Here is a 13,224-nt window from a genome sequence, read left to right as displayed (position 1 = left end):
GACAGTGTTCTACACTATGTTTTATAGATAGGTTCCTAGGAGTCCTGACAGTGTTATACACTATGTTTTATAGATAGGTTCCTAGGAGCCCTGACAGTGTTATACACTATGTATTATAGATAGGTTCCTAGGAGCCCTGACAGTGTTATACACTATGTTTTATAGATAGGTTCCTAGGAGCCCTGACAGTGTTATACACTATGTATTATAGATAGGTTCCTAGGAGCCCTGACAGTGTTATACACTATGTTTTATAGATAGGTTCCTAGGAGCCCTGACAGTGTTATACACTATGTATTATAGATAGGTTCCTAGGAGTCCTGACAGTGTTATACACTATGTTTTATAGATAGGTTCCTAGGAGCCCTGACAGTGTCATACACTATGTTTTATAGATAGGAGCCTAGGAGCCCTGACAGTGTTATACACTATGTTTTATAGATAGGAGCCCTGACAGTGTTATACACTATGTATTATAGATGGGTTCCTAGGAGCCCTGACAGTGTTATACACTATGTATTATAGATAGATTCCTAGGAGCCCTGACAGTGTTATACACTATGTTTTATAGATAGATTCCTAGGAGCCCTGACAGTATTATACACTATGTTTTATAGATAGGTTCCTAGGAGCCCTGACAGTGTTATACACTATGTTTTATAGATAGGTTGCTAGGAGTCTTGACAGTGTTATACACTATGTTTTATAGATAGGTTCCTAGGAGCCCTGACAGTGTTATACACTATGTTTTATAGATAGGTTGCTAGGAGTCCTGACAGTGTTATACACTATGTTTTATAGATAGGTTCCTAGGAGCCCTGACAGTGTTATACACTATGTTTTATAGATAGGTTCCTAGGAGCCCTGACAGTGTTATACACTATGTTTTATAGATAGGTTCCTAGGAGCCCTGACAGTGTTATACACTATGTTTTATAGATAGGTTCCTAGGAGCCCTGACAGTGTTATACATTATGTTTTATAGATAGGTTCCGAGGAGTCCTGACAGTGTTGTGGAAAAGCTGATTTTTATGTTGCCAAGTTTGCTACCATTTTTTGAGTCAGGAGTGGTTTCAAAAGGAATGGGAATGTGAAATACATAAGAAGCTCTTACGCTTCTCCATTCTGCTCAACCTACTTGTACTTTACCACAGCAAAATCTGCAACAAAAGAAGCTTTTCCACAATGTGGGACCTCAACCTAAATAAATCTTCGGAATAAACCACCTGAAGTAGAAATAAAGAAATAAGCTGCAGAAACTGTGGGTTATATTTTGATTTTAAATGCATTGGGATGATCAAGTACAATAGATCTATGTAACAAGCTGTATACTGTACATCACCTCTGATGTCTTCTTCTAACTTTTGGTCTTAAAGTCATCCCTCCCACTGACCCACCTGAAACACCTGGAACCTGCCCAAACGTAACTTCAAAGTCCTGGATTTCCTTCCGTAGCCATTGTTATATTTTTGAAACATCTTCCTCCACTTCATGGTACAAGGCATCATTAAACTGTGTTCAGTATGGTAAGTTCTACAAGTACTTTCTAGAAGAACAATATAAGATGTATATGAAAAGAACATGGCGGCTCTCTTGACTTATCTGTTTTCATAAGTACCCGTATTCTCCTTTTCTTAGATCTCTCACTGTCATGTAGTGGTGAGGGGAATGCTGAGAGAATGAAACCTCTGTCCTCCCAGCATTCCTCTATGTGCAGAGCACTGCTGATGGGGATCTGGTAGCCAGCAACTATTGGATCGCTATCATTTGTATCGGCACCAGTGGCATAACTAGGAGTGGTGGGGCCCCATGGTGAAAATTTAACAAGAATATTATACAGTGGTGGGGTCCTTGTGGGGCATATAATACTGTGTGGGGCCACTGTGGGAAATATCATACTGTGTGGGGGACACTGTAGAGCATATTTTACTGTGTGAAGGTCACTGTGAAGCATATTATACTATGTGGGGATCACTGTGAAGCATATTATACTGTGTGGGGGCTACTGTGGTGCATATTATACTATGTGTGGTCACTTGGGATCATATTATACTGTGTAGAGGCCACTGTAGAGAATATCCTATTAATATTATAAATGTGAAATGTTTGTGGGTTTGTGACTTTGGATGTTCGGATGTTTGGCGGTCAATCACGCAAAAACCGCTCCACCGATTTGGCTGAAATTTTCCACAAATATAGTCACTACACTCGATTGCGCAATAGGCTACTTTTCGTCACAATAGCGCACATACGTTTTTCCCAGGACCCTTTGGATGTTCGGATGTTTGGCGATCAGTCACGCAAAAACCGCTCCACCGATTTGGCTGAAATTTTCCACAAACATAGTCCCTACACTCGATTGCGCAATAGGCTACTTTTCGTCACAATAGCGCACATACGTTTTTCCCAGGACCCTTTGGATGTTCGGATGTTTGGCGGTCAGTCACGCAAAAACCGCTCCACCGATTTGGCTGAAATTTTCCACAAACATAGTCCCTACACTCGATTGCGCAATAGGCTACTTTTCATCACAATAGCGCACATACGTTTTTCCCAGGACCCCCACAAAACCCAAACTCACATCACTATCTCTGCAATCTCACACACTTTGGACCATAGCAAGCCACAAAATTCATATTACCCCCTACAGCAGAGGTCAGCAACCTCTGGCACACGTGCCAAGAGTGGCACTCCTGCCATATTTCACTGGCATGCCAGCAGCACAGGACCTGCAAGAGTTAAATGAAGTCTCTGCTAGAGCTGAGGCATAAGGACACTCCCCTTTGCGAGATGTGCAGGAAACCCAGGGGGTGGAGCTTAGTCGCTCAGGTCTCTGCCTGCTATAGTGATAGCTCCTGCCGAAGCTCCTAGCAAAGTGAAAGTAAGAAACACACAGCTCCCTTCCTTTACTTCCTATTCTCATTAATGTCAGGCATGGGGTTATTAGTTTAGTCTTAGTAACTCCATGTACCTCACATTAATAGGAATAAACCCCATCATGTCCCTCATATTAACCCCTGTGTGCCCCATATTAAGGTTACTAATATGTGAGACATATGGAGGGACTAATAAAAGACCTCAGTAATGAAGATACTTAATTATTACCTCCAAGTCTCTCACATATCAGTAACTAGAGATGAGCGAGTACTGTTGGGATCAGCCGATCCGAACAGCACGCTCCATAGAAATGAATGGATGCACCTGGTACTTCCGCTTGGACGTAGCCAGCGCGCTTAACCCCCCGCGTGCCGGCTACGTCCATTCATTTCTATGCGAGCGTGCTGTTCGGATCAGCTGATCCCAACAGTACTCGCTCATCTCTATCAGTAACTCTTACACTGGGGTTAATGTGAAGGACATGATGGGGTTAATTGCTATTAATAAGAGGCGCATGGAGTTACTAAACTGTCATGCACAGGGCCAGACTTTATGTTGCTTGCTCAAGAGTATCCTGTGCCCAAAACTTACATGTACTGGCGCAAAATAACAACTCATACAATGTCGTATATCAAAGTATATTAACCTGAAATACTTCTGTCCCAAAGACACTATGTACAGTTTATACCAACACCGTATAGCGGCTGAAATACAAATTACATTCAACACAAAAGTCTCATGTGCTCTCAGAATTACAACAAAAACAAGATACACAGTTACATTTTATATCCCATACCTTATACACAGTACGAAAACCTTACCCGCGCCTGTATATACCCACTTCTACAATCACCGCAGACGAAGTCGCGGGTACCAGCTAGTTATACTATATGGGGGCCACTGTGGAGCAAATTATACCGTGTTGTTCATTGTAGAGTATATTATATTGTGTTGGTTCATTTTGGAGCATATTATACTATGTAGGGCCACTGGGGAGCATATTATACTGTTTGAGGGCACCTGAGGAGCATATTATACTGTGTGTGTGGGGGGGTGTCACTGTGGAGCATATTATATTGTGTGGGGTCACTGTGGAATATTTTATACTGTGTGAGGGTTGCAGTGGAGCATATTATACTATGTGGGGCCACTGTGGAGCATATTATTCTGTGTGGGGCCACTGTGGAGCATATTATACTGTGTATGGGTCCCTAGGGAGCATATTATCCTGTGTAGGGGTCACTGTGGAGCATATTGTTGTGCACTCCAGCTGCTGCCTTCCGAAAGAATTGGCCCTGAAAGAGTTACACATAAATTATATATAAAGATGCATCAGATCATTGAATATTTTGTGTAATGCATGCCTTAGAGGAACATATATTCCAAGCAAACAGAATTAGTCACTATGACAATTTTCTAGGTGCCAGTTTGGCTTCAATTGAGGATTCTACGGAATTGGATTTCCTCCCCCATCATACTGAGTTACTCAGTAACCGACAAAAAGCATTTTGGATTGGACTTTACCAGAATTTGGAAGGTATAGTGTCAGAACCATATCCAAATGATCAGAGAACATTTATTCCTTCCCATACAGTATTTCTAGTTCATCTGCACAATGGACTTGTGTCCTCTTACATCTGATTTATAAAAAGAATTTCTGGGGAGAACCATATTACCCAGGACAATTACACATTATGTGGAAACAATAATACATACAATTGTATTTAGCACAGTATAGGTAGCTAGAGACAGGTGGCTCTGTACACTGTATAGTGGCCTGGCTGTAATATTGTGACTTCTATCTAAATGAATAAGTGGCACTCAGCCGTCTACTTCCAGCTCCAATCATTATGCTAAAAATAGCTAATAGGTGGGGGCCCGGGTATTGGAAAACCACAGATATCATTTTAATAACCTATCCTAAGGATGGGTCATTTATTATCAGTCTTGGACAACCCCTTTAAATATCGTAGAATGGTTGTCTATAACTTTGAGTAAAAAATATGCAAATCTATTCTCCAGGATGTAATTAGGAGAACAGTGCACTCTGTATGCCGCCTTCTAGAGGGTAGCATCCTTAACATCATGCTTGACTCAGTTAAAAAGTCTATTTAATCATGATGTTGATTTATTTGCCAAATTAGTATTTCTATGCCAAAAGGAACGGATTCCCAGTTATGGACAGCGCTGTTTCTGCCTATTGGGCCTCCTCAGCATAGAGTAGTGATACTGATTTGGCAGAGTGACTTTGAGTGTAAGGGAAAGAGTTAGGTGACGATACCTATAACACTACGCTGCATGTTACATCATGTTATATAAAATGTTTTCTAAAAAACTAGTTTAGGCTGAGGCCCCACATTGAGGAAATGCTGCTTTTTTGTTGCCGATTTTGTTGCAATTTTTTTGAACCAAAGCCAAGAATGGCTACTAGAGGAACCAGAAATATATAGGAAGTTCTTATACTTCTCCCTTCCGCTCAATCCACTCCTGACTTTGGCTCAATAAAACACAGAACAATCTGCAACAAAAACAATCTGCTTCTGCAACGTGTGGCCTCAGTCTTAAGTGGGAAATCTTTGTTTCTAGACAATTGACTTTGGTTAGACAACACACCTATGGACTTTGTAAACTGGAAAAATGAAGAATCCAATGAAGATAAGACAAGAAGAACATTTGGACCTCTTATATGATTACTTTGGATACACATCTTCAAAGTGTGTGGCGATGGATGCCAAGAAAGGAACATGGAGCCCCCTAATGTGCAATAGAAAGAATGGATACATATGTAAGGCCTTAAAAAGTAAGTCCTCACAATTCTTCATCTTTTTTGTTATCTTTGTAACATTACTGTAAGGTTTAAGTAAATTTAAGGGATTTTCTGGGACTTCAATGGAAAGGACATCAATTGAAGATCCAAGTAGGTCTGACAATGGAACCCGTGTGCTTTACTTGGTTGAAGCAGTGGCTTTACCTGAGCACTGCTTCTAATTCACATCAGCCACATGGCCTGATTGACCGAGCTACAATACCAAGCACAGCCACTATACAGTGTACAGCGCTGTGCTTGGTAAGTACTGAAGACGTTGCAGCACTTACATGAACTCTGAAGCCTTTTCAAACAGCTGATGTCCCAGGGGCCCTGATGCCGGACCCTTTCCGATCTTTAATGGATGACCTAATGTAACTATAGATCATCTGTTATTGAGTCCCAGAAAACCCTTATAAGCACAACTATCAGCACCAGTTGGGCTGGTTGTATATCAATTGAAGTCACAATGTGCAACATCTGGGATCCTTATTTTCTTCTGCATTGTTATTAGAGATAAGCAAAATGACTTGTACCAAGACTCCATCATGGGTCAACTAAAATGTCCACTGCATTATACTCTGGGATCTCTTTAGCCCCAGAATATAATAGGTGAAGGCTCAGGGGAGGTGAAAAAAACCATTCATACTCTCTTTCATTTGCCTCTTTTGGGCCTGTGATTGGGCCACCGTCAGTCACATGGGCACCCAAGCGCCATGATGTCATGATGCTCTCATGTCACTGCTGAGGCTCAATCACAGAAAAGTGTGAATGTTTTTTATTTTTTACATCTTCCCTGACCACAGAGAATAATAATGTCACTTTTCACTTTGACATAACTTCGACTGTTTGCCTCATACAGCTAGAAATTGGGTATATAGGTTCCTAGGAGCCCTGACAGTGTTACATACTATGTTTTATAGATAGGTTCCTAGGAGCCCTGACAGTATATACACCATGTTTTATAGATAGGTTCCTAGGAGCCCTGACAGTGTTATACACTATGTTTTATAGATAGGTTCCTAGGAGCCCTGACAGTGTTATACACAATGTTTTATAGATAGGAGCCTAGGAGCCCTGACAGTGTTATACACTATGTTTTATAGATAGGTTCCTAGGAGCCCTGACAGTGTTATACACTATGTTTTATAGATAGGTTCCTAGGAGCCCTGACAGTGTTATACACTACGTTTTATAGATAGTTTCCTAGGAGTCCTGATAGTATTCTACACTATGTTTTATAGATAGGTTCCTAGGAACCCTGACAGTATATACACCATGTTTTATAGATAGGTTCCTAGGAGCCCTGACAGTGTTATACACAATGTTTTATAGATAGGTTCCTAGGAGCCCTGACAGTGTTCTACACTATGTTTTATAGATAGTTTCCTAGGAGCCCTGACAGTGTTATACACTATGTTTTATAGATAGGTTCCTAGGAACCCTGACAGTATATACACCATGTTTTATAGATAGGTTCCTAGGAGCCCTGACAGTGTTATACACTACGTTTTATAGATAGTTTCCTAGGAGTCCTGATAGTATTCTACACTATGTTTTATAGATAGGTTCCTAGGAACCCTGACAGTATATACACCATGTTTTATAGATAGGTTCCTAGGAGCCCTGACAGTGTCATACACTATGTTTTATAGATAGGTTCCTAGGAGCCCTGACAGTGTTATACAATATGTTTTATAGATAGGTTCCTAGGAGTCCTGACAGTATTCTACACTATGTTTTATAGATGGGTTCCTAGGAACCCTGACAGTGTTATACACTATGTTTTATAGATAGGTTCCTAGGAGCCCTGACAGTGTTATACACTATGTTTTATAGATAGGTTCCTAGGAGTCCTGACAGTGTTCTACACTATGTTTTATAGATAGGTTCCTAGGAGCCCTGACAGTGTCATATACTATGTTTTATAGATAGGTTGCTAGGAGTCCTGACAGTATTATACACTATGTTTTATAGATAGGTTGCTAGGAGTCCTGACAGTGTTATACTCTGTTTTATGGATAGGTTCCTAGGAGCCCTTACAGTGTTATACACCATATGTTTTATAGATAGGTTCCTAGGAGTCCTGACAGTATTCTACACTATGTTTTATAGATAGGTTCCTAGGAACCCTGTGTTATGACCCAGTCTCAGCAGTCTCGGCCTGTTAGGTTCAGGCGCAGAGTGTCTGGACGGCATTCAGCGCGTGAACCACCTGATGCACGGCAGGGGAATGTTCACACCAGACATGCAGTTTCTGCTCTGGCACTCGGGCGTGGATCACGTGGTGAGTGGCCTGAGGGATCAGTGCCTGGTGTGTCTTGGCCTCTGAAGGGGTTAAGTTCTCTGCAGTGCTGAATACTTTACAGGCCATGGGCGAGGTCTTCTCCTTGCTATATAAGGTTGTTGCACATGCTATCTGATGCCGGTCTTAAATTTCTGTACTTGTTCTCCAGTATGGTCTGTTCTCTGAAGCTGCTACCATCTGCATCCCGGCCCATCCAGTTTCTTGCTCCTGGTCACACAGTTCGTTAAGTATTGAGCTCCTATCCAGACATAGTGTTCCGGGCGCAGCGAGCCCTAGGTATTTTTCTGTTTGGAAGTTTGAAATTTTGGTAGGGGTTTTTTGTGTGCGATCCTAAGTTCTGTTTTTCCCTATCCCTTGCTTAGTTCAGTCATTCTGTGTTTCACGTTTATTCTCTTCCTATGCTTTTTGTGTTCTCATGTTCACCGTTAGTCCGCGTCTGGACATCCGTGGGGGGCTTGTTCTGTATCTGCCTCTCATTCGTAAACGTGAAGCTAGACAGGGGCTCTATTTCCCTTGGTAGGTTAGTTACTTCTCCGGCTGTGCTTGTGCCCATTCAGGCAAGTTAGTCGGGCCCACGGCTACTTCTAGTTGTGCGAGGCAGGGTGTAGGAGGATCCACACTAGAAGTCCAAACTGCTCATACTTCCGATTTTGTTTTCTTTTGGTGTGTTTTTCCTGTACTGTACTGAGAAGTTATCAGTCAGGGGCCAGTCCGTGGTCAAGGATCCCCAGACCATAACACCCTGACAGTGTTCTACACTATGTTTTATAGATAGGTTCCTAGGAGCCCTGACAGTGATATACACTATGTTTTATAGATAGGTTCCTAGGAGCCCTGACAGTGTTATACACTATGTTTTATAGATAGGTTCCTAGGAGTCCTGACAGTGTTATACACTATGTTTTATAGATAGGTTCCTAGGAGCCCTGACAGTGCTATACACTACGTTTTATAGATAGGTTCCTAGGAGCCCTGACAGTGTTATACACTATGTTTTATAGATAGGTTCTTAGGAGCCCTGACAGTGTTATACACTATGTTTTATAGATAGGTTCTTAGGAGCCCTGGCAGTGCTCTATACTATGTTTTATAGATAGGTTCTTAGGAGCCCTGGCAGTGCTCTATACTATGTTTTATAGATAGGTTCCTAGGAGCCCTGACAGTGCTATACACTACGTTTTATAGATAGGTTCCTAGGAGCCCTGACAGTGATATACACTATGTTTTATAGATAGGTTCCTAGGAGCCCTGACAGTGTCATATACTATGTTTTATAGATAGGTTCTTAGGAGCCCTGGCAGTGCTCTATACTATGTTTTATAGATAGGTTCCTAGGAGCCCTGACAGTGCTATACACTACGTTTTATAGATAGGTTCCTAGGAGCCCTGACAGTGTTATACACTATGTTTTATAGATAGGTTCCTAGGAGTCCTGACAGTGTTATACACTATGTTTTATAGATAGGTTCCTAGGAGCCCTGACAGTGTTATACACTATGTTTTATAGATAGGTTCTTAGGAGCCCTGACAGTGTTATACACTATGTTTTATAGATAGGTTCCTAGGAGCCCTGACAGTGTTATATACTATATTTTATACACTGATGAGCAAAAAGGTAACAATGTTCTGAACTTGTGACTTTCAGGCTCCTTATCTCACCATCCACTACAGCTTTGAACACGAGAGTACCATCATTTTATAGACAGCCGTATTAGCTTTCCATACCACTTTTCTGGGTTAGCATATAAGTACCCTATTACAGTTTTGTATAACATGTGAAATATTTAACACTGTCAGGGCTCCTAGAAACCTATCTATAAAATCTAGGATTTTGTGGGCTCTTGGGCGACAGAGGCTCAGTGGGCCCCTTTTGGAGAAACCGATGTGCAATTGGGTGTTTTTTTTTGCTGAGGCGGACCTACTGGAGTGGAATGTAATACAGTCCATTCCATACAAGTAGATACAACCTGTTCAGACATCAGAAAGTAAAGAGGAATTTTAGACAGGTATCTGCCTCAGATTCCTCTTTATTTTCTGCTGAGCATTGGAAGATCTTTTACTTGTTACTGTCCTTTGCCTAGCAGTAGTGATGTAAAAACTTCTGCCCTGCCTTTTTCTGAGATCTTTGTGAGGCGCGCATGCGCAGTACAGTGCACCTCACAAGGCCAATCGCTGGGACTCAGAAGATGGTGCTGACATCACTGTTGCTGAGCAGAGTATTGCAACAAGATGATGATGCTCAGCTGTGATTTGCCACTTTTATCAAATTTACATATGAAATTAAATCTTTTTTCACAAAATTCAGGCGACCAAATATAGCAGAAATGTAGCAACAATGTGAACACAGTCTCAGTATCAGCCATATACTGAGAACTATGAAAATCATCACATCATTGCACCGCTGTGTCTCTGTAAGAAGTAACTGATGTGAGTTACACAGGTTCCCTGGCTTCCAGACTCTGCTGTATTCGTGGTGCACTCACATACAACAGTCCGTGTAGCCGCGAGTAAGGCTGGATTCATATCTGTGTTTGATTGCCTTTCTGGGATTCCGTCCCCCATTCCATCTGAAAAAAGCAGAGACAAAAGTCTCGTAAGCCGGACTTTTCGCTCTACATTTTTCGGGCAGAGACCCCATTATAGTCTATGGGGTCCACGAATTTCTGCGGGTAACCTCTTTATAAGCGGATTGGGTTTCCATCTTTCGGGTCCCCAAGTGGACCTGAAGAACAGCAAACCCAATGTAGGAGTGAACCTAGCATCAACCCCATCTAGTTTGCTCTCCTCCTGAGCTGGTGCAGTGCTGAGGTGGCCTGCTGATGTTGCTGGTAGTGTTTTTCTTGGGAAATCTCCATCTTCTTGTTGTACGATGTGTAAGTGATGTCATTGGCCATGATGAGAGCAGTCAATGAAACACAAAAAAAATCAATTTTTTTAACCTAAAAAATACACAAAAATCTGATTTCTAACCCGTTGTCTGATGTTTTCAGTTCCGCTGCCAACAGAAAATCCACTGCAGACCCCAGGTACAGTATAACTTATCATGTTTAATATTATAATGGGAAATTTATAAGGGGTTTAATAGACTTTGGTGGTTTTTGATATTGATTGTCGAGATTAGTCAAGAGTAACTTATCAGTGCAGGTCCTGGGTGTCAGACCCCACTGATCTGGTATTGATGACCTATCCTAAGAACAGATCATCAATATCACAAACCTGATGAGGCCCAGAAAACACATCTGATACACCAGCACTGCAATACTCTTGTTTTTTGACCCAACTTGGACATCAATACGTTTTGCATCCATTAAAAATGGATCCATAGATTTCTGTATACATATATCAATAAAACAGATATGTGAATAGACAATGTGTTCACACAACGTTGGGTCTGTAGGGTCCGTGTGCAATTGTTGGATCTCATATGGATTTCACTGCAGATTCTGAACCAAATTCCATGTCAGATCTGATGACCATGTCCCATGCATGTTAATGGAGTCTCTTCAATTTGTTTACATGCCAATGATAATCTGTCTTCATATTTGCCTTTACAGAAGAAAGGTCCTCACATGGCCTGACCACTGCTGTAGTTGTTCTTAGTATTCTGGTCGTTGCTGGAGTCGCCGCTGGAGTCGTCTTCATATATAGGAGAAAACGGAACACGTCGCAACCAGAAAGTGATGTCACCACTAGAATGTAAATGGACAGGAGCCTTGCAGATGCCACAGATGACGGTGGATGACACTGAGTGAAGTGAATATACAGATTCTTAATAAAAACCCAACCATGACTGTACAATAATATCCGGCCTGTAACAAGCTCATGGACCCTCCCCATCTACAAGGGTTACATAAGACTGAATGATCTGAAGGAATGAAAAGGAGAGAAAACTGAGTAAATGTCAAATGATATATATAGAATGAACTTGACTGTTCTCATGATCATTTACATATGACCTTTGTATTACATATACTGTGCAGTGGCTTGCAAAAGTATTCCTACCCCTTGAACATTTTGTCACCTTATAACCACAAACTTAAAGGGATTCTACCATTATAACCTTTTTTTTGTGGATAAGACGTCGGAATAGACTTTAGAAAGGCTATTCGTCTCTCACCTTTAGACGTGGTCTCTGCTGCACCGTTCCTTAGAAATACAGTTTTTTACCAGTATGCAAATGAGCTCTCTTGCAGCGATGGGGGCGTCCCCACCGCTGTCAGAAGTGTCTCCAAGCGCCGCCTCCTTCTTCGTCCACAGCGTCATCTTCAATGTCTTCTTCCGGCGCAGGCTCGTAAATTCTAGGCCTCGGGCCTTAGGCAGAGTAGACTGCGCAGGCGCACAGGTCATGGGAAAATGGCTGCTTACACAGTATTGTTAGCGGCCATTTTCCCATGGCCTGTGCGCCTGCGCAGTCTGCTCTGCTAGAAGTTACGAGCCTGCGCCGGAAGAAGACATTGAATATGACGCTGCAGACGAAGAAGGAGGCGGCGCTGGAGACACTTCTCTGGCAGCGGTGGGGATGGCCCCATGGCTGTTTGAGCGCTGAGGCCCGCCCCCATCGCTGCAAGAGAACTCATTTGCATACCGGTAAAAACCGATATTTCTAAGAAGCGGCGCAGCGGAGACCACGTTTAAAGGTAAGAGACGAATAGCCTTTCTAAAGGCTATTCCGACGTCTTATCCACAAAAAAAGGTTTTAACCGTAGAATCCCTTTAAATGTATTTCCTTGAGATTTTCAGTGATAACCAACACAAAGTAGCAGATAATTGTCAAGTGGAAGGAAAATGATAAATGGCCTTCCAAATGTTAATCCAATAAAAATCTGAAAAGTGTGACATGAATAAGTCTTCAGCCCCCTGTACTCTGATACTCTTTACGGTCAGTGCCTGCTGGGGCAGTATATCGCCCTTTATATACCCACATATATACTATCGCCCTTTTCATACCCATAGTCCTCGAGTGTATGAAGTAACTTGTTTTGCGGGATCTTCACATACAACAGCATTGAGACCACCGTTGATCCTCCTAATCAAGTATCCAAAGCCTTTCGCTGTAAAACAGGGCTGGTGTACAGAGGGGACGTCTACTGTAGGCAGTTGTCTAGAGGCCCTGTCCCCAAAGAGGTCATACAAACTAATGTCAGAAGACCCTGGGAGCCTTCAATAGGCTATCATGGCAATGGGACCCCGGCCCCTGATCTCACTCTGGGTGCCGACGAAAAATGGCCAGGCA

At 42.1% G+C, this 13,224-nt stretch overlaps 1 pseudogene; it reads left to right on the top strand.

Moving 5' to 3' along the window:
- Positions 1-13,224, top strand: part of LOC142201102 (macrophage mannose receptor 1-like) — a 50,606-nt pseudogene that overhangs the window by 36,197 nt on the left and 1,185 nt on the right.

The sequence above is a fragment of the Leptodactylus fuscus genome, chromosome 4, assembly GCF_031893055.1.
Source record: "Leptodactylus fuscus isolate aLepFus1 chromosome 4, aLepFus1.hap2, whole genome shotgun sequence".
Lineage (NCBI taxonomy): Eukaryota > Metazoa > Chordata > Amphibia > Anura > Leptodactylidae > Leptodactylus > Leptodactylus fuscus.
This window is presented reverse-complemented; position numbering and strand designations above follow the sequence as displayed.